We start from the raw sequence: 23,686 nt of genomic DNA, 5'->3' as shown, positions 1-23,686 counted from the left end.
CTTTAATAGTAATTTACCAAACATTTTAGGTCCAAATGTGCTCCCACCTCAAGACTAATACGCTGGAAAGCTGAAGCTCAGAGTAAATAAGGATGTTCTGATTACAGTGATGGCGTTGCTATTTGTACAGCAGAATGTAATTGAGATAATGGTTATCTTTTATTGGGTTCTGATATTGAACCAAAAACATAGAATAAATTCCAAACACAATCATTTTTAAGTGGGAATGCTAAATTCCGAAGTGTTTCACATGTATCATTTTTTAATTATTCGTAGATACTAAATAGTAATACACTGAGATTTTGGCCACTCTTTGAGCAATATGTGATGTAGTTGTGACTCCCAGTTTCAAAGGAACATTTAAGTGTTAACACAAGAACTATAATCTGAACATTTATTTCATTTTTAAAGCTGAAATAACATTGCTTGGAATTTTTTATTCATTTATTTTAAGCACCCTTTCTCATATAATACTGTTATATTTGTTCCTCTTAATTACACTTTTTTTTTCAAGTCGTGCACTTGAGATAAGGAAATAGGGAAATTCATCTTACATTTGCAGGACAGGAGTAAACAAATATTAGAGAAGAGCAAGTAAGAGAGAAAACTATGATTAGACACTAGAAAAAATACAAATGGAAGATCTATTTCCCCGTTATACACAGCATGGGTAGGATCAATGGAGATGGAGACCTTTCAGTGTCATCGTAAGTGGAGCAGGAAGGATGATGGGTTTGAATCCAGGTTCGGGCGGACCTTCTGTGTGTGTTCTATGTTAGTGTAGCTTTTCTCTGGGTTCTCCAGCTTCCTCCCACAGTCCAAAGACATGCAGGTTAGGTTAATTGATGTCTCATGGGTGTGAATTTCAACTTGAAGGATTGTCTCTTTCTATACGTCAGCCTTTTGATGGACTGGCGACTTGTCCCCCCCCCCCCCCCATGACCCTGAGTAGGATAAGCTGTTACAGATAATGAATGAATGGATCATGAAGTGCATTTGCTTTCTTTTCTTACACCCAGTAAGGTCAATTGTGTTCCAACCAAAGCAGTGCCTGTAGTAATGGCTTATTGTGGCAGTTGTTATACTGTTATTAGCATTCTTGCTCACAAACAGTAAAGCAGCCATTCAAAGTTTTGACACTGATGTACTCAGTCTGACTCATCAAGAACAAGCGATAACTTGCAAATGATTTGGGGTTGAAATCATCAAGCTGATGAGCAGTGACTGTGAAAACAACCATTCTACATGGGGCCTAAGCTCTTGGATGTTAACATTTAAGCTAATGCAAACCAAATATATTGGTGGTTGGATGGATAGTTTTGCGATACCAGACAATTGGAGAGCTCTGCCGACTGAATAGTATGCTTTGCTCGTTGAGTGAAACATTTGGGAGTGACTTGTGAGTCTAGATGGAGGTGAATATTTAAGAATGTAAGCTATTTTATAGAAACATACCTCTGTGTTGCTTTAACTCCAGTGATGGATGTGTAGTTTCCTATCTACTGTGACAGATAAGATGCTACAAAATGTCACCCATGCTTTACAGCATTACAAGTATATCACAAATATCAATTTCCCACATACAGTATGCTTGTGCGTTCTAATGAGGACATCATTAACAAAGAAATAGGAACGTGAAAGGAAAAGGAAAGAAGAGGGGAGTGGGGTACAGTGTAGCCAAGCATTCCCTAATTAGGAGTTTTATGGTGCATATAATTTGAGTCACAGCACTAAGCCTTGATTCAAAAGCAAAAAAACACGTTTTCTTTGGGTATTACAAGAACACGATGCTATAGACTGAAATCTCACAGGTTCATTGGCCCTGAGGAAGTTATTCACAGACTGAAATGTAGCCTACTATATGCTATTGATTGACAACAGAGTGCTATGGCTTTAAATAGTATACAGATTATATTGTTATAACATAGATCAAATAATTCTTTCTACAGTTTGAATGTCATTGATCTGATACTTGATAAGTCCACTATCTAGTGACAAAGTGAAGAGATATGGATCTTCAATAACAGTTGAAGATATTTTGTGTGTCTCCATTCATATATACTGTACAGCGAGTTCTAATTCCAGAGGATTATACGGACTGTATCTCCATCTGGAGTTTTGATGAGAACAGCTGTACAGCTGTGATATGAATACCTTTGTTGATAGCTCTTCCTGTCTTTAGTATCATTTTGAGGCGTATTTCTCAGGGCACCAATTTCATACTCTACATAGTCTTTTGACATCCTCAGGTGTTCTCACCTCCATTTGTTTGTACTGTAGTTCAGACTGCCAGCAGGACATCCTCAGGTCTAGGAATCCCAATATACATTACAGTACATTTTGTAGCCATAACTACTATTGAAACTAATGGAGATACAGACTCAATTCAAGATCCTAAGGGGATGGTCTAGAAATCAATTAAAAATTAAGTGACAGGAATAATGTACAATGTTGGCAGAGGTTTGCACTCTCTTAAGTGCCTCCTAGATTGTACTATGGATATGTTATGCTTCTTAAATGCATTGTTTAATGTCTGCCAATGTTATTGTTATCTGTGTGCATCCAAATATTGTTTTATTCTATATTTCCTATTCATATTGTTATTTCTGTGTTATTTATTATTTTTCTTTGATGCTTCAGTGGCTCAGTTTCACCTCAGCGATCATTAGTGTACCTTCAATAACATTTTTTAATAAAAAATGACATTGTTGGAGCGTTGAGAGTGAACAAACTCATTAAAGTAGTGGTGGAAATGATAAACAATAAGCTTAAACTAGGTATACGGTTCTGTTATTCTCTAGGTAGATTCACAGTGTCCCACAGTGAAAATAAATAATATATATATATAATATAAACCTACTGGAGGTATGTTTTTGATTTGGATTTAATGGCAATGTGTTGGCAACGTGATTGTTTTTGATCAGACAATAAGTAATTGCAGTTTAATGCTGTGTCATACAGATCACTGCTCTACTCAACATTAAAATGTGTGTATTTGGATATTATGTACAATACGCCATCAGTTCTGCTTGACGGTTGAGTACAGACTGCCACTGTAAGCTACAGGAGGTAACCTGCATCAATTTATTTTTCGCACATGGGGCCACATGGAAATTGGTGCATAACCAGTGAATTACAGCCTACCACCTGCAAACTTGAGTCTGAAAGCAGCATCTCTAACTGAAACGAGCCCCTCTCCTCCATTTGCCTTGGTCTATGGGCAAATCTCACATTCCCACAATGCCATGACCACAATACCAGGCCGGTCTTCAGTTTTACATTTGAAAGCATATTTAACTTTTCAGTCATCCATTCACAGGCCGTGAGCAGTAAGACTCTGAGCCGGGCCAAGATTAGCTTTTGGCAGACAATGCAGTGAATTAAAGGCCACACATGGCCCCTCTCTTGTTCTCCGGGTGACCAAACACACTTCCAGGGCCAGGAACTCTTGACCAGCCTTTTTAACCCACGCTTGGAATCGGAGATAAGTATATGGCAATGGATTTAGGATCAGAACTTGGCCAGACAAAAGTGTTGTCAGACGGAACAAGACAGATGGTCTTTCCCTTGCTAACCTCCAAAACTCTGGTGTCAGAGGTTTCAGCAGAGGTTGAGGAAAACATTTGGCGATATTGTCAAATGTGGTGATATTTAGTTGTATTAGTGGTTTATTAAGACATCAGACAGACTCATGTATTTGACTAGAAACTTTACATTTTAAATAGAAAAAAATGACAGCTTATATTACCCAGATGTTGCTGTTCTTTCTTACATGTTTTTTTTTAAAATAGTGATTAAGTACCACGGTTATTTATTTATTTTAATCATGAATTAGTGTCTCGTAATTCACATTTGGTAGATATAATGTTACTTCAAATGACTGATTATGAAATAATAAGTGGTTAAAACAAAATGCAGTAATGGAGTCCTTATTTCGATACTGTCTTCTTAGGAGATTTGAGAGTAACTTCATGAACAATGTTTGCAAAGCTCCCACTAAGTTAAATGTTTTGTCCCTCAAATGTGATCATCAATTTGTATATTTTCCTCGATGGAAAGGCATTCCATATGGCCATACATAAATTATGTGTTGAGGTTAATAACGTTTGCCGGTTGTAATTCCCTTTATTATTATGATAGTTATCTTTGAGAAGAAAAAATGGAAACAGGCAGATCTTTTGGAGGGACTATGGCTTAGTACCGAAGGGGGCGACCACGCACAGTCGCACTCATCGCTGCTCCAAACTCGTAATTGTAAATCGTGAGGGACCACGCAGCTTGTCATAGCCCCGCATATCGGCTGGCGTGCCACCGTATCCCCCCTCACTGTGACCGGGGACCGTCGCGCGTATTTCTCCCGGAGGATTTTCGCAGCGTTCAATTAGGTGCATTTTAATGGACATATTGGACGTCTGCCTCTCTCATCCATGTGTGTCTGTCTGAGAGCGCTGTAAGCAGCAGCAGCAGCAGCACCTTGGAGCAGCAGCAGCAGAAGGAGGAGGAGGAGGAGGATTTTTCCCCCTGCCGTACCGTGTCGTGCTCAGTGGAAATACACTCGCCTGCTCCGGGTACTATCAAAACGAAAGGGAGGGAAGAAGGAGAAGGAGACGAAGTAGAAGCGAAAGGGCTTTGTGCTGGGCACCCCAGACTATATTGGTGAATTGTCAACGGGACAGGCCTGCTACACTGGATGTGTCTCCAGAATGGTAAGGTTAATTTTAGTGAGATTTTTGCGTGTGTTGCAGAAAAAAAAAAAAAAAACAGGCATCTGCACGCATCATGCAGCAGCGGAGCGCATACGGAGAACTAATGTAGGGAGCCGCGATCAGTTTCACTATGTGTGTGTTTGTTTTCTGTTTGTTTTTTGTAATTCGCAGCGTTTGCTTATGCAGTCTTTTTGTGTGTGTTACAAATCTGCCCATTTTATTCCTCGGACAGCGAGAGATTTACGGTGCTTCGGATCGGTGCAGCACCGTACAGGAGGCGATACCTGCTCCTCGGTTTTTAGCAGCCTAAAGGCTTTTTGTAGACCGCCGTAACATCACACTGTGAATTTGATATCTAGTAAGAGAGCAAAAAAAGTCCACACTTGCCTTTCAAAGCACACTCGGCAATGGCCGCAGCGCGTCCTAAATAATGTGAGATAGGTACATAAATAACGGATGAAGACGGAAAGGGACTTGCTTTCTGAATTCAGAGGTTGGTTAAAGTGCTCTGCTGGAATAAGACTGAATGTGTGTACTAACCGTGTCGGAATAGTTACTATTCCTTTAGTTGTTTGGATAGAAAGGCATAGAATTGTAGTTTTGTTATAGTTGGGATTGTAGCCTCCTTCCCTTTTTTTATACAGGTGAGTCTGTATTCAACTTTTTTGTAGCCTCCATATCTAGTGAGGTAGCAGTACTAACCCACTGGCTAGTGTGTCTAATAGTCTTGTTAGGAATGGAGAAATGCCGGGTCAGGCTTAGGGGAAACTGCATAGCTGATAGTTTTGCTAAAGCATAATAATAACAATAAAATTCAGAAATGGATATTTCTTCCAATAAATACTGTATTTCAGCATCCAAACAAATAATACATCAGTAAGTATTGTATTGTATTGTATTTACAATACAATACTCAGTAAGTTAATGGTTTATATTATTCAAGTCATATTCAATTAAAATTTGTCTTTACCATAATTTGATTAGAATTTAGTTTTTTCTTTCTTTTTCTGTAAAACATTTTTTTTTTAAATAAAATTTTTGAGGCAGATCTGTAACGACTGCATCATATCACATGGAGTCCCAATCCAAAATTAAATTAGGTGAAATAGTCTATATTAAGATACCTCCCTGTTCACAAACATTTGGAGACTGGAGGAGTAAAAGCATGAATAGGACCCCTAGGAGTCATTGTTGGGGCCCTACACACAGCTTAGACCAGCTCAATGGGGAAGTTTTAAGACTAACACACACACACACAGACACACACACTCCACACACACATACACCTTTGAGTGTAGTGATGCTGTAGTACTACTGCTGGTAGTAGATTTTGATTTCACACTAAATCACACAACTATTAGTAGATCATTGGTGTTCTATTTTAATAGAGAATTTCTCCATTAATAAACAAAATTATAAGATTGTGTCGAATGTAATATGTTAAATCCAGGTGAAGAGATCTTTAACTGAAGAGGAGCTTGTACAATGTGTCAAAACAAGACAATCAAAAAAGTACAACTTCCCCACTGTGATCATTTAAAAAGAAAAAACAACTATTTTTGAGTATGCTCAGCCTGTATTGTTAATAATACCTTTCCCAGGATATGCTGCAGTGCAGACATCGGAAGCATTAAATACTGCTCTCTGTGTGTGGGGGACTTTTTTAACAGAGCTCACAAGTGCTGCCATTGACCTTAGCAGGTTGCAGAATCTCAGATATTAAAGGTTAAATCCAAGGGAATCCAGGGGCCCTCTGTCCTCCATGGCAAGTGTTTGGCGGAGTCATCAAATGAAAAGTCTGAAGTTGTTAGGTCCCGCCGAGGTTAACCTTTGTAGAACAAGGCTGCATTCTCCCAGTTGTCTTTGTCGTGCTGATGAGCGCTAAGAAGCAGCCTCAGCACTGGTTCTCTGCATGATAAGAGGGGAAACAACCCTCCCTTTGTGATCACAAATGAAAAATCTGTTGCTTGTCTTTTTGCCTTTGTTGTTGCTTCATTGTGAATTGAAGGCACAGCCAGTCTCCAAAGGACAGATTGCTGAAAGAAGGATGACATGTAAGTTGCAGTTGGACCTTGTTATATTCCATAAACGATTGTTTTGTTTGAACTAACGTTGGCAGCGTACAGGGGCAGAACGATGACATAGAGAAAACAATGAAATGCCTCCGTCCCTCCGGAGTTTTCCTGGGGGATATTGTGTATTTCAAGTAATAATTGTTGTGAGAACTGTACGGTCATCTAGGGAAGGAATGGCTGCGTTTGAGTGAAATGGATACTGTGGATGGTGAAGAGTAAATTCTCCATGATCTTGTGTGGCCCAGTGGGAAGAGGATGACAATAGAAATTCTGTCGCGTTAATTGAAAATAAAAGATAATCAGCAAAGCAGTGCTTTCTGCCTCGCACTACAGACAACCTTAAGATGAAATTGATCCGTGTCAGTAAAGTCCCAGCAACCCTGAACGGGATAAGCGGTTACAGATAATGGATGGATGAATGGATGTGTCAGTAAAGTAAAAGCTACTATATTTGATATTTCTATGTAAATTATTCATGTTTTTTTTCCTGTTCATTTGTAGTCAGTGATTCTTACGTACATGCCGTTTCCTCTTAGCAGCATTGAGTGCAACGAAAGGACAGGTGAATCTTCTAGCCTGGAGCGTTATGTTTAGTTGAAGCTGCAGTCTGTCATTTTGTGATTTATCACACGTAGAACTAATAGCTAGCTGTCACAATTAGACATGAAAGCTGGGCTTGAAAGCAGAACTTAATAGCATGTGGTGTTACCGAGTGACCAACAGATTGTTGCTAATCAGTTTTCTTTGTGGATAGTCGCAATTTGCTTCCTTAGAAGTTGCCTCTGATAGCCCAGACATACATACAGCTGTAGACATCTCAGATCTATGTCTGCAACATTACAACGTAGTTGTGTGTGCTTTATGTGCTGCATCGTTCTCATTGGACCAGCAGAGAACTGAAGTGGAAGTTATTTTTGTGGCGATTGTAGACCTGACCTGTGTTTTAAAATAGGATCCGATTGTTTGTTTGATGCAGTATGTGTGTTTTGTGCGTTTTAGCTCTTTCAGAAAGTGTTTTGGGATCCTTGCGAGATGGTGAATCATAACATTCAAAGTGACAGAATTTTTTTTTTTTTAAACAATTCAACATCCTGATATTGTATTGCAGAGTGTCAGTCAATATCACCAAGTTGTTTTTAGCTCCAAAATAAACATCTTGAACTTTACCTCGCTGTATTAATGCTATAACACTGCTGTTCTGACTCATTTGAAATCATATCAGTGGTTTTACGGAGAGAAATTTCTCCGATAAAAGGACATTTTGGATTTTTGATTAATTTAGAAGGATTTACTTATTTAAAAAATAAAGGGAATTATCAAGAAAACAAAGAAACATTTATTCTAAACAAACCAGAGACTTGATTTTTTTTTTCTTGATGAGGGATAAGGGCGCCTTAATAGTAACATTAAACATATAGATTGGGTTGTATTTTTTAGATACGTCTTAACATTCTTTGTTGTGCTGGGGAATTGCAGTCTTCACCTTTCTCTAAAACTATCAGATCCCTTTTCAAAGAACTGGAATCTTACACCTGTTTGGTGCTCTGAAAGCCAGAATCACTCAAACAAAGTAGGCTACTTGAGGAGGGAGGTTGAGGTTGAAATTATGCATTTGAGCCCCCAGCCACAGTGTAGTATTTCTCCTTCCAGGCACATAGCAACAGGCTCCCCTTTGTGTCCAACATTTCTCAGTTTGCATGTAACACTTTTAATGATGACTCATTGCTGCAGAAGCTAATGACAATCTGCAGGTGTGGTACTCATTATCCTTATATATGCTACGTTCTGCTAAATGCCACACTAGAGCATTATCCTATTCACGTTATTCTTAAAATCTGGTATGCTCCACATATTCTAAATAATGTTAAAATATTTCACAGAGAAGAAATATCATCCTCAGAGTAGACTGGCGAATAGCCGAAGTCAGAGCATATCTATAGTGTTGGCCATTGTTGAAAGTCCCACTTCATGCATTAATCCTGCATCTCTTACATTAACAATGCACACAGAAGACATACTTTTGTATATATTTTGAAGCAAAATTTCTCACCAGCTGCCAGACCTGTATTTTATTTTGTCTGAGGCAACTAGACATATTTTTTCTCCCCCAAACGCTTGATTTCATTTCTGAAGGACAAAAAAACAAACATATCAGAGGTTCTGTTTTGTCTACTTATGTAGGTGACACATAAAGATCACCAATTTAAAATACTCTGGGAATGCTCAGAACTATGACTACAGGTTTTTTGAGACTAATGGGTAAAGGTCATTGCCTCAGATGTATGAAGGCTTAGACAGACGACTGTATTTTTTTGTTTGGTTTTGAGGGGGTGAGCAGGTAAACACTGGACAACTAGCAGAGTTATGGGTACACATAAGCTGTAGATGCATTTTTTAAGGTAGTTACTCTCTCCTTAGAATGACCACAGACTGAAATCAATGTCACTTCTTCAAAGTCCACTTTGAAATTCACAAGGCTGGTACTTTCAACAGGGCATTGCCTGGTTTACAGTAGGGCTGGGAATCGATCCGAATTTCCTGGATCGATCCGATTCCGATTCATAAGGTCACAATCCGATTCGATCCACGATTCGATCCGATTCGATTCGATATCTATCTATTTACAGACATAATGCAAATAAATACTGTCCCATAGACAAAACAGCTCCATGTGTTTGTGATTGTATCTGTGTACGTGTAAGAGGGACACAGAGAGAGAAGAGTCAAGAATCAAGTATTTATTTTAGACAAAAATCCAAGTATTATTTGAAATTTAAGTAACATATCCATGGCAGAATTAAAACAATGACCAGAACTAAACAACAATGACCAAATAAAATATAAATAAATTAAAATTAAGTGGCCCTCTATATTAGAAAACTACAAGAACCCCTGTACCCAGTCTTTGACAACCAGAGACTTGTGAAATGCCATACAGGTTGAGAGAGAGAGAGAGAGAGAGAGAGAGAGGAGCAGGAAAAAGAAGCGGGGCTGCTTTTGTTCTGTCTAGTTCGTCTTTGTCATCGTAACGTCTGAATCCGAAGTTTTGCCAAACATCAGCCTTCATTCCAGAAGGTGATTTTAGTGGTGCCGCTTCAGCCATCTCGCTAGCTTAAGTTTCGGTTTCGGTTTCGTTTAGCCGGCACTCGCTTTTTATAGTGCGCCTTGCGCGTCAAAGAAAATAGTGCCTTTAGTCACCTGGAAAAGATCGATCCAGACATTTTTGGATCGATATCGTGCTTTTTGAGCGTGAATCGATATCGGATCGCGGATCGATTTTTTGAACACAGCCCTAGTTTACAGCATGCAGTAACTTTACCTTTGAGCTGCCAAAACAGGTCCTATGATTTGATTTGGTTGCGGTTAATCTTTTTTTTTATACATTCGAGGAGGTTTAGAGGTAGAAAGCATAAATGTGCCTTCAATTGACTAATTGTCTCAACCCCACTTTGAACATGGTTCTGGACCAGTAATGGGATTGGCAGCCACCTCGGGAGGGTCATTACATTTGATGGTTGCCTTTGCATGCTTGTTAACAGCCAGATAACATGAGGCCATTTTAAGGGACCAGGTGCACTTAGTGGTGCCAACACTCTTCTCTTTGCATATTCTCATATTCTCAAATTATAATGCTCTCAGCCAAGCACACTCGAATGTAGTTGGATAGGTTTCCTGATGATGATTCATGAAGTTGAGGATTGTCCTAATTAAAGAATGCTAAAGCTTAAAAAATGTAACTTTTTGTTTGATTGCCCATCATGCATTAAAAACTCTAGAAATAGACTCTAGACACTAGAAATTGAGATTGACCATTTGGAACTTCTCCCAACTATTGCTCACAGACTGACTCTGCCCAACTGTCGGGTCAATGTGTTTTACACCACTAGAGTTAAATGCACTGCAGCAAATTGCCCCACTCATATTGTTGTGTGTATACTGTGGCCTTCCACAGCTATGGACAGCAGATAGTGAACTTCGTGAACTTCAAACGAGGTTCAACTTGAAAAAAAGTGACAGGAATAATAAGATGTCCTTAAGAGTTTTTGAAGGTCAGATTATGAGGACAATTTAGCTGACAGTTGTTACATTCCTTGCAGCTATCAGACCAACAAAGTGGCATCTTATGTTTTCTGCATCTTCGAATCCTCCCATCAGAACAGCCTCCCTCGTGGCATTTCATCATGACCTGGATAATCTTATGCAAGATAGTGAAACGGCAGTTAATTTGCAGGTAATTAAACCCTAGTGATTTACAGTTGGATAAGCAATACAGTAAGGCGGCAGTCAGTGTGGCTGTGTAATGTTATGAATTATTATATGTCTAGAGCACTATCAGGACGTTTCATTTGTTACAATGCATGCATGGCAATGCAAGCTTACTTATATTAAACAGTATAAAGATATTTAGAGGAGTGATGGCAGCTCATACAAAATTATATTATCTACTGATATTCTACTCGTACTGAGGTGTGGATGTGGCATTATTCCCAATCACAGTAGTGAGTTGTGGGTTTAATAAACTGCCATGATTTCTTTGTTTTTAGCAATACGGTGTAGACTGTCAGGTTGTCTCATGAACATGGGACTTCATGCATCATCGAGGGAGTCGTTGCTTCCGTAGTTTGTTTTTAAAACCTGAAGGATGTTTGGAGGGCTGTGGCTTGTAGTTCTAAAGGAGAAACGGATATGAATATGCGCACATTTTACAATGGAGTATTGCATTCATGTTTTCTGTTCACATGTTGACAGTTCTTGTACCACCTGTATGTGTAAAGCCAAATGTTTAATTGTGCTCCCGTCTGGATCAAACATGGCGGATTTCTGGTCAGTGCTGCACTCCACTGTGTATAGGGCATGAAATGAGATCTGTTGCTTTTCTAATTTAGTAAGTAACCCCATTTAAGTTAAGTTGTTTCATTGATATTTGAACACATAACTGTTTGATTAACAAAATTGACTCGTTCATCAATAACCATCATCATTTATATACATGGTTTTTAAATCTTTGTAAAATGCTGTAATGTAACTCAGCCAATTTAATCTGGAGGTAATTTATTGGTTGTGACAGTGATAGTTGATAACTAATATAACTATTTAACATGCTAGTATACAGTCTTTTTTGGGGTAATTTCCTCTTTACCCAGTTAGACAATCACATAGATATTGTTTTATGTGTCATCTGGATATGCAGCTTGAAGATATGTTAATTCAGCTCATTAAGGAAATAAACATTCTCCAGCATAAGGGGTTTACGGTCTGCTGCTACCTGGATCTTTAGATCTAAAAGTGCAAAGTGTATATTCTTTTAAAACCAGCAAGGCTAGATTCCCCGAAGAACACTTGGTTAACATGCTGCAGTGACTTCAAAATCATAATATACAGTCTGCCTGTAGCCACGAGGATTGCTCTGGTAATGTTTATTTGGGTATAATTTTGCGGTCTGTTTTTTGTCTCCCAGTAATCCAAGCAATCAGATCTCCCTTTTATAACATCCATGTGCATGTCACTGCACATCAAGGGTCACTTTACAAGTGTTTATGTTTGACAAGACACAAATGACATGAACATGTTGTTTCTATGCTGTAAAGTTCTCGGGCCAAACCTTAGACTGAAAACCGCAGACTATATGAAATATGGAGGTAGTCTCCGTGACGTCAGCTATAGATTTCTGAAGAGCTGTTGTGAAGCTCCGAGTGGGTGGCTCCAGCTGTCGTCATCTTGCCAGTGATGACACAGCCTAACACTTAACAAGGGTGATGCAGCAGAAGTACAGTTAGCAGCTAGCGCCCTGGTACAGCACTATCTGTCACTCAGAGCGGCCACACCCTCAATTATACCTTACTTTAAAAGTTAATGTAATTTAAACAGTTGCATTATGTACAAATCCACCCCCTGTACAACTATTGAGACCAAAAATATTTGTGTACAAGGCTATTAACATTTTTGTTTTACTTGAGGTCTAGGAGATTTTTTCCCTTTTAGAGCCAGCCTCAAGTGGCTATTTGAGGAAGTGCAGTTTTTGGCACTTCTGCATGGGCTTCATTTCTCAGCACCGGATGTTGCCTCCTACTTAAAACGTTCTCAAGCTGGCTGGCTGTGTCTGACACATCAGAGTGCTTTTTCCCCCTATTTAACCATGACCTCATGATTGTGCCTCATTTCTTTAAAATCTGTAACAATACATTTCAACCCCAGCTATGGGGGGGGAAAAATCACATCATTAGCTTCCCCAGAATTCATTTCAGCACCCTCAAGTTGGTAAATCAAGTGAGAGTAAAAGTCTTTTCTTTATTCTTGTTGAAAATTGACACATTTTTTAAAACCTGCTGCACCTGCATGGGAAGGTTTTCAGGGGCATGGGAGTGCTGAAAAGGAATTGTCAATATATTTTGCAAGTGTTAGGCAGCAAAGTGGAGTGATAGCTCTCAAGGGGCCTGGCCTTAAGCGGTTATGCTATAAATATTAATAAAGCCCACTAGCCAGCCTGGAAGGAAGCTAACAGTTTGCTCATGTCATAGACCGAGCTTCAATGTGACAAGTTGTGAAAAGAGTGATGAGATGACAAAGGCGAGAAGATGACATTTAGTGACGGGCCTCATTTTTCAAATATGAATGGCATCACTGAAAACGGAAGCAGGAGTCTGCTGACCTCTCCCATACAAACGTGTGACCCTGCAAACAATAGCTCCGGTGGGTTTTATGGCTTGGTTATTCATTGATTTATTTATTTTTCAGTCACCACCGTAACAAAATACAGTCACATAAATTATAGGAAGACGTTACCAAAGAAATTGATTGACGCTCTAAAGAAATGTAAGATGTGCTGTTAGTTTAAGAGAATAACCGACTTCATACCGTCACATAGTCCTGTCAGCAGGACTGGAAATACTTTCCAGATTTATTTTCTCACAAATGACGATCGTACGGTACACAATCCGATGACTCCGATTAGTTTGCGGTTTCATTTCTAAGATGTTTTTGTAATCTGACAAGTAACCTCACATCATGACATTTTCACAAAAGCATCTGCAATCTGGTTATTGTGGTTGTTACCTCACTTGAATCTCACACTGGCATGCTTAGCTTGAAGACTAATGGAACAACAATGTAGACATAGAAGGTTTGGCTGCTGCTGTCGTTGCTCTGCCAAGATGCACTTGTTGCATGCAGCTCAGACTTAAGCAGCAACACAGTGTTTTGGCATGCTAATCGATGTAGAGTGTTTGCTTTGTTTGTATTTCTTTCATGATCTGCAGTGCATGCAGGTAGTGTTTATGTGAGAGCTGAGAAAAAAAAATCCCAAGCCATAGCCATTAAAATTAAATGACTGATGTTCAAGAAAATGTTAAGACTACCTAATGAAAATGGTCAGAAATAAGGTTACCATTGCACTGTGCCTTAATGATATTAAATGCAACTTTTGAGACTTTTAAGTATCCGTGTTGTCCCACATTACTTACCTACACTTTCTGCTGCAGCTCATGTCACGTATCTCAATTTACTGCTTTTGCAACAATAATATAATATACATATATACTCTTTCTACATTTTCATTCTGTTCTCATCACACATTTGTATTGATTCGAATGAAACTGACTTTAATGGACCGTGGAAGGCCTGTTTGGTTATTCCCCCTGCGTTGCCACGATAAATTGCATTTAGACATGATTTAGTTGCCCTTATCCAAAGATTAAACAGTTGCATTTACAGACATGGCTTCACTATGACAACCATTATGCAAAAAGCCTTGTTCTCTCAGCCTATGGTAGCCGCTGCATTTTTATTAATGTCATTTCACACCAGTGAAGAGATAATGTCTGTGTGGTAAGGTGTACAAATTGAGCTACTTTGATGTTGAGCAGTGTTTTTAAGATTCAAGATGAGAGTGTTAATTAGTTGACAAAAAGTCTTTCTGGTTCTAAACATTTTTATTTTTTTCATTTATCAGGATGCTCGCCTTCAGTTCAAACAGATAATAACAGCGGTATTTATAGTTGTGAACACATGAAAGGCAGTGAACCTGTATACATTTTGTTACTATTAAGACCACAAAAGCATTTTTATTTGTCCTTAATTTTTACTCAGTGTTCAGAAATACATTTTACATGAAAGCATACTCAGTCATCATCAAGGTAGTCCAGTAAGTGGTTAAACCTGACCATGTGTGGTCCTTTTGTAGATGGTGATAAACCTCAGTGAATCATGAGAGCTAAATACTCAGCAGGTTGAGCTGTAATATTTTAGCGCTCAGGGAATATTTTCCTAGATAAGTTGTCTTGGCAAGCAATTCTAAATGCTTTACAGGAGGACATACCGTACATAAATATAAGGCTAATGTTCCATGTAACTACGCCAGCCCTGGCTTTCTTACGGAAAAGAAAGGCTTGTGTTTCAACTAAAGCAAAATGTCATACACTGTTCCAGCCTCACATATATTCTCTGTACTGTAAGAGTCAAGGTGGTGATGTTTTTTTCATAATATTTAGAGGGAATTCCTGGCAAGATATCAACACAATTCCTGGGTCGCAGATTCTGCAGAAAAGCAGATAATAAAACATATAACCACATTGAATGTTAAGTCTATTTTCTCATGTACCCTGTCTCCCATCAAACATGTCTTCTGCATCCTCTAATGGCAGATAATCATCAGGCTGGGCTCCTGTACTATGTCAGGTAATGAACAACGGTGATCACAATGCGGCCACTGCACTGCCATTGTTCCACAAAAAAAAAAAAAAAACAGGAGACTGCTTACTTTTATGATGTGCTGGAGATTCGTTTTTTCTAACTACAATAAGTCTCTGCACTTCCTGTAACCGCTGACATTGTAGCTGCATTGTTTCATTCATTCTTTGCAATATTAATTTGAATCATAAAAAGGGCTAAAATATGTAGTGTACAGTATGTCATATATTTTTCTCACAAACCAACTTACAGAACACTGGAAATGTAGGAGTTAAAGACAGGAATGAAAGAATAGGGACTCTCACATTATGTTGGAACAAAAAAACAACAGCCAAGAAACCAACTGAAATCTAAATATACATGTTATTCGTCAACACTGTAGCTCAACATGCAGTGTCAGTCAGTTCTCCGTGACGTCCATAGAGGTTGATGGCAGGAACCAATCATGGTTTGGCCCCTTCCCAAGCACGATTGTTATGCTGTGCGTCAGTGTGGTCACTCCCTGCATTTAGGAAGCAGTGCAAATGGACATTAGTGGGGTGCTAAGGTGCGCAATATCAAACCAATGGGAAAATAACATTACAGTTGAATATCATCAGCCACTTTTCAAACTCCAGCTGCCAAGTACTGATGTGGGTTTCTAAGTACTGCAGAGTGAGCGATAGTGGGAGGCAATAGCAGAGCCAGACAGTCATAACACCCTGGATGTATGTTGTTGCTCTGCATTCTGCTTTGTTGAAAAGGTACCATTGCTAATGAGGCAACTGAAAGATTTTTTTTTTTTTGCAATCATATTTCATTGGAACCGCCTGGAAATAAAATCCATCTAGGTCACATCTTCGAGCTGCTGGAATAAGAACAATAAACATGCAACAAAATGTGTCCAGAACAGCTGTTATTTTACATGTAAATTAGGGCTGCAACTACTAATCGATATAATTGATATGACAAAAAATAATTGGCAACACATTTCATGATCATTTAGTTGGGTCTGTGTTATGATGAACAGCACTCTGTGGCAACGCCTTCTATGGTGGGGGGCTGTAAGCCAGCCAGTACTGTACCTTGTGTTGTCCCCCTGATGGATAAGGTGAATATGGTATCAAAAATTAAACTTTTTAAAACATTGATTAATAAATGAATTAAAGAAGTAATTGACAGATTATCAAAAATCGTTAGTCAAATAAGTATATTCAATTCTGTTCAAAGAGCATTTACATGGGGCTGCAATCATTTCATATCACAGTGTGTGTGTGTATGTGTGTGTGTGTGTGTGTGTGTGTGTGTGTGTGTGTGTGTGTGTGTGTGTGTGTGTGTGTGTGTGTGTGTGTGTGTGTAACTGAGTAATAATAAGCGATGGAGCAAGAAAAACAGAGAAAGGGCAGTGTCTAATTTGTACCTCAGCGTCTTGACGAAGAAATGAGAGAGCTGGAGCAGGAGGCAATTCAAACAGGCCTACGGGTCACGGCCAGAATATTTTTATTTGGTGAAATTTAATAAAAAAACACTCTTACCGATAATCAATAGTTTTTCCTTTTGTCTTTTTACAGCAAGCACATCTGAATGGCTGAGTTTATGAAAGCTTAAAGGGTTGGCCCATTATTTACTTAAGTTTGAGCACTTAACAAAGAATTCTTTTGGAAGTGGAACGTCCTAACTAATTTGTTAAAGCCCTAATGTATGTATTTAAGTACAATAAATAGGAGTTAGTGTCATGTTAGTTAAGAGTATAAAGAATACTCAGAATACTCTAGAATTTGTGTTAATAATTTAATTGCTATTTTGTTTGTTTTTTAAGCATAAATCAAAATTTGTTTTTAAAAGTGCAGATAATGCTTAAAAGGAGGTTGTATGCTCTTGGAATACTTTTGAATACTCTGCCTTTTCTTAATATGCAGGTAAAATGACCAATCATTAGTGAATAGCAGGCCCAGAGTGTACATCTAATATGGCATCATTCATTTTTTTTTTATAAGAAAATAAATATGTAAACAGCTTTTTGAATGCTTCAATTAATTGAGTGACCTTTTGGGTAGAAAACACTAATAGGCTGAGCATTGCTGCTGAAGGAAGGAACTGAGACCGCTTGGTGGTCCTCTGCACGTGTGACATTTTACACAGTGATTTGTGTCAGTTCTCTTGGATCAGAGAACATATTCTTGATTTTCACAGCCAGCTTGCATTTTCAGAGATCCTATTTGCATGTTCAAGTATATTGCTGCCGTTTGATATGTAGTACATGTGCACTGTTGAATAAGTAATGGGGTTGCTACAGCGTGCATGCATTAACAGTGTAGATCAACAGAGTTGCTCAATGCGTATCAAACCCGCTGACTGTTACAAGTGCCCTTACAGCCTTTTCCAGTTCGAAGCATCTCCTTAAAGCAGCATAGAATATTTTTTATGTAAAACATACATACATACATGCAACCTATCATCCTATATCATAAAGTGGTAATGCAATAGAACAGCCCCCAGCTCCCTCTTTCTTTAGGTATGGCATAAGACGGGTGAATGTGAGTGAGCTGTGTGCAGTTTATTGATGTAACTTTATGGATGTACATGTACATCTTGCTGCCTTACCCTACCAATGTACACAATCAGTCATGGCGAGTGATCCGCCGATTGATCGGCAGTCGATTTGAAACCACCAGATTTTTCAGCCGAAACAGGCTTGACGGGTGACCGTCCACTCGGTCTCACATTTCAGATTATCTGCTGGTCACATTAACACACATGTGCCACATAATAGCTTTAGGTCTGCACACAGCAGCACATATAATAACCTCACAGACACACATATGTAACATCGTCGTCGGTGTGGAAGTTCTTCAGGCTGAAAAAGACATCAAGCTTCCAGTCTGTTATTACTGCAAGTTCAAAATAAGTTGTGGAGGAACAACCTTAAAACATTTGGAAGAACTAACTTAATCTGACACTTATTATGTTGTTATTCAATCCCGTCATGTTGCTCAGAGTAATCACAGTGACTGGCTCGTCTGCCAACAGCACTGGGTCGGCACAGTCCTGCGTATAACCCAGCTAACAGCATTGACTTGCATTATGATTTGCTCTGCTCTGTAAAAAAAAAAAAAAAGAGTATTGGGTGAAGGATTTTTTTTCACTACAGATGAGAATAACAAAGTACAAGGATAACATTTCTAATTTTTGAAAGTCTTTGAGACAGTTGAAATATGGCCTAGAGCCTTGCTGTCGATTTATAGTTCTTACAAAGAAAATCTGACTTTAAAAAGAAAATTGGAAATCGGCATCGGCCAAGAAAGCAGGGCAGCTCCAGTGCAGGTGTTTGATTTGTTAGTTTTTATAATTTGGCTGTCTTACATGCTGATAAAATGCTTCAGTGGTATCCATATGCTGTAGTGTAACATGCAGACATAACGTAGTAGTCTTGTTTTGGATCAGCTTTAAATTATGAAAGTATATGAAGTGACAGTGAGCTTTTTTTATTTTAATCGGAGAGCTCTGACACATCTCTGTCTCTCCCTCTTGCCCACTGCCACCCACACACTGCTTCATGTATCCAGCCCTCAGCTTCCCATTGTTCAGTGTTTTGTAAAAATGAACAACTTGGTGGAAATGCGTTCTCGCTTTTTTGGCTTATTTTAAAACATTTTTCACTCCACCAGTTTTGCTGTTGGGATTGTAAAAGTGATTCCAAGCAAACATAGAAGTTATTAGTTATCGTGCCATCCTTGCAAACGAGTACTCTCTCGATTTTCATCTGAATAATGATGGTAATCAATAGAGATGGCTCTGATGTATGCAAATGTACACCAAAGAAAAAGTGTCAGAGTAATCATTTTGTGGTGACATGTTATCATGAATGATTTCATTATTTCAATTTTGCCACCTGCCAGTAGGTTTTTCACTTAAAATGTAAAACGGGTGTCAAATAATATAATGTTATACAGGTCAACCAATGATGCATCATGTCACCATATATATTTATTGAAACATCTTACTATGATGCTGGCAGATATATGAATATTCTCAATCAGGATCTGAAAGATATATAGATGCATACAGTTCTATATTATATTCGTATACATACTCTTTGGATCTATTTATTTGCTGGGGTTGAGTTATTAATATTTTGTTTTTGCATCAGCTTCTCCATTGTAATAACTTATCGTCATATGGTCTGTGTTAATAAAATGTGCAAAGAGAGTGACGGTTGTGTGCAGACTGTAATAGTGCTGGTAAAGCACGACTCAAAGCCATTACTTACCTGTATCTTCTTGCCAAGCTCTCATTGTTCCAGGCCAGGCTATTTCATAGCTGTATGTGTTTGAAACAGTTTTTCTGTGTACGCCCGAACACGAGCGGAGACATAGAAAGAGCTTACCGGTATGTGATTTAAATCACAACTGGGAAGGCTGCGGTTGTGCTGAGTTGGAAGAATATCATAGTAAAGAAAGGAAACTGCTGTGCTACACCACTTGACCCATAGCAGGGATTATTTATTGCAGTCAGCTGAAAAGCTCATACCTCCTGTTTTAGTTATTTATTTGACTTTTATTTGTTAACGTCAGTTGGAGGAATCCGTGTTTCACTGTGGGCTGTGAACACTCTATGGCCTAGTCCACACGTACATGGGTATTTTGGTAAACATAGCTTTTGTTTCCACGTTTTGGCCTTCCGTGCACACCCAATTGTTTTTGTTCAGCGTAGACATGGAAAACAGAGTTTTGTAAGGTGTTACCAATGGGGCGTGGTGGACGTGGCCAAATCATTTCCAAACAGGACTGTTACAACTCATAAATGTTACGTATCCAATGCAAACCTTCCACGATGCAGACCCAGCCACCAATGTCGCAGGTGTGAGTGTTTATGGCCCAACCTGCCGACTGGCCTTGACAGCGCTTTAAAGATGAGGGAGGAATAACCCTGTGTATATGTGGACTAGGCATACATCAGTACCATTTACTTGCATGGATACTTTTTTTTTTTCATGTACATTTACTCTGCAAGGTTTTGACCATCAGTGAGCCTGGTCTATAGCTTGGTTCCATCCGCCCATCACTTATCTGTCACTGCTTATCCTCGGAGGGTCGCGGGGTGCTGGAGCAGCCAATCCCAGCTGACATCGGGCGAGAGGCAGGGTGCACCCTGGACAGGTTCCCAGTCAATCACAGGGCTGCCACATGAAGACAGACCCACCATTCACTTTCACATTCACACCTACGAGCAGTTTAGTGTTGCCAGTTAACCTAACTGCCGACTGCATGTCTTTGGACTTTGGGAGGAGAAGATCCACACTGACAGGAAAAGAACATATAGAAGACTATAGAAATAGATGTAGAAATGTTGACTGTTCAGATTTGGAAATATGTGATGAGAGTTGATCTCAACTACATTCATATATCACTAGTCAAATGATATCTTAGGCAAATCACTTAGTTAATTTGTAATGGTCTGGTTCCGCAAAGCTGTGATGCTTCTGTAAAACGAGACACCGTTGCAGCGTTGCGCCCCAAACCAAAGTTCTTTATAAACGAGCTCTTCTTTCCGTGATAACGATGGAATCTCTGTGTAAAAACGCCTACTGCTACTCGATTGGCCAAACCCCAGAAGGTGAAAAACTAATTAAAAATAAATAAAACACGAGGCGGAAACAAAAGATAGAAAAATAACAAGTTATGTGTTGGATATTGATCCGAGCGAGGTCTAGTCTGATCTATTCTCATATGAGCTCCTGCTCATAAAGGAGTAGCTTTAAAAAGCAGGGGCCTATAAAATCTCCTGCATATGAAATCAAATCATCTAACCGAGATGGCTCAACTGTTTCTTAATAGTAAAATATTATATTATAAATCAACAAAACATGTTCAGATGAGCTGACTCCTGAAATAGGACTTTGATTTTACTACATTGCCCTGGGAAGGCCTCAGTAAAAGGAATCTGGATTACACAGCATGGCTGTCCTTGACTAAATAAATTCTTAGTGACTCAACACTCATACAATTTAGTTGATTAAACGATTGGATAATTTCACGACCGATCTATAAACTTAAGATTCTCCACAAAGAATCGCACAAAGCTCCATTTTACCAGAGGTTTGCTCATCAGGTCCTTGGAAATAAGTCATCCAGCATGAGAAAAAAGGAACGACAAAAGAAATCTTAGTCAACTAAGACCAAAATGAGTAAGAGGAGGCAGCCTGACACCTGAGTCTGGTTTAGCAGTTTGTGGGTCATAAGAAGAGATATAGCTATATAACATGCAGAAAAACACCAAGTTATTTTGAATACAAAAATTCAAAAATCAATACTGGCTGTGATAGACTGTATATTTAAACATGTGTGGGGTTGCAGTAAACACCCAGAAGCAAATACCATCTCGCTTCACCCTGTCACACTTTAGTTTAAAAAGTATTTATTAATTCAGAGTTTTAGGAAGTATCTGTAGGTAGTATCTCATTTCTCCAGTAGTTGTGGCATATATGGTGTGCGCCCCTTTATTTGAATACAAGTGTGAGTGATGATCTACCCAAATTAATCTCATGATTTTTCACATCAGATGAGGACAGATCAGTCTGCAGTCGTAAAAAATCGGAATTTTCTGAATCTCATTTTCATTCTGTTTTCAAGGTCAAAGAGCAAATGACCCAGCAGAATCAATGATTCATAACTTTATTCAACTTAACTCAGGTGGCAGGTGGCAAATGACTCTTACATCTCTTGTGGTGGTCAGTGTTAAGTAAGACAGATAATCTAAAAAAGGTCATTAACTGCTGTGTCATTACAATACGTCTTTACATGCAGTACTGCAAGCACTTTCCATTCAAATATCCATCCTTTGAAAAATTAAATGTCCTTCCGAATGCTCTTTCCTTTACCTAAGCCCTCTCTATTATACACAGAATGTGTGTATAATAGAGAGGCTTTTCTTGTACATAGTTCTGATCCTAAAACTGGTTCTCTTTGAATCGAGCTCATTATTCAGCGTGGATGCATTCATGAAACCACAGGTTAGGGTCCTGATTTATAATTACCTAACCTTGGAGGATAATAGGCTGCTAGTGTTAAATGATTAAATTTGTACAAATACATCATGTAGGTAAATGTATTTTTCCTCAATGTTTACTTCATTCTGCTTTTAAATTAAGGCAATTCCAGAAGTAAGTTCTATATAACTTCTTCATTAAAGTGGCAATCCATAAGATTTGAGATACGATGCTTCTAGCGGCCTCTTTGGCGGTAGATTGAACTGCAAGCTGAGTGTCGACTGCCTCTCATCTGCGTGATTCCTTCAAATGCTCCACACTGAAAGGAGGTCCATAGTTTTCCCTCGTTTTCGTCACTTTGCTTCTTGATTACTTGCCCTTCTTCACTTCTATTAGTTTTTTGTTTCTTTTTCTTGGGACTGGAAGTTGAATGGTCTTCTTTCTCTGGCTGTTGATCCTCCATTCCAGTCAGCAGTAATGAAATGTACCTGGTTGCGTCAGTCAAACACTAGACTAGAGGGAGCCTGACTCAGCAGTTGGAAGTTACCAATTTCTGATTACAATGAAACGCAGCATACGCTTCCGTGTGTAGCTCCACCTGGGCAGACCAACCGCTGCTGACTGACGGAAAAAAGCATCACTCATTTTGAATTTTGCGCAGGAATGTCGCCACCTCATTAGTGGGTCACATGATCAACCGCCATTGTTTTAACACACTCTTTGATAGATAGTCACTCTAATATATCAAAGTAATTAAACGTTTGTATTTAAGTATTCATTTTATCTGCTTCTTTACTGCAATTTAGCATTACATGTCTGCATGCTTTCACAGCGAGCGAGTGACTTCATTCTCTTCTCATGTAGTTATTACTCCACCGTATTTGCTGCTATATTGTGCTCTGAATGTGGTATTGTACCTTTAACACAAATCCAACAACACACTGCATGAATACAATGGCTTAAAAGATGTTTTCAAAGATGCATCGATCTGCGTGTTTCTTCCTAATTTACTGAGGAATTAGCAATGAGAGATATTGACGTCTACCAGTTCTCAGACAGTTAGTTGATTCAGTCAGTGTAACGTGAGGCAGCACAGGGAAGAAAGACAGGATTCTCTCTTGCTGTTACGGAGAGGTGAAATACCCTTCATTGAGGATTTGAAGGAAATCCCTGCTTGTTTCCAAACTTGTTAAACACAGAGATGGTGTTAACATGCTTTGTTCCAGCACTATTGCACAACCCCCTCCTCCCCA

The 23,686-nt window shown here is 38.9% G+C and overlaps 1 protein-coding gene across 11 annotated transcripts in view; it reads left to right on the top strand.

The window, feature by feature from the left end:
• Positions 1-4,566: 4,566 nt before the first annotated feature.
• tenm4 (teneurin transmembrane protein 4) overlaps positions 4,567-23,686 on the top strand; it is a 141,773-nt gene continuing 122,653 nt past the window's right edge. For 7 of the 11 annotated variants that reach the window (XM_084019517.1, XM_084019515.1, XM_084019516.1 and 4 more), the window contains exon 1: positions 4,567-4,706. The gene's annotated coding sequence lies outside the window, so the exon portion shown is untranslated. The remainder of the gene's footprint in view (positions 4,707-23,686) is intronic. The other 4 variants (XM_084019511.1, XM_084019510.1, XM_084019519.1 and 1 more) reach the window with 1 other exon arrangement.

This window comes from Eutrigla gurnardus, assembly GCF_963514095.1.
Source record: "Eutrigla gurnardus genome assembly, chromosome: 10".
Classification (NCBI taxonomy): Eukaryota; Metazoa; Chordata; class Actinopteri; order Perciformes; family Triglidae; genus Eutrigla; species Eutrigla gurnardus.
Note: the sequence above shows the minus strand (reverse complement) of the source record. Positions and strands in the feature narration are given on the sequence as shown.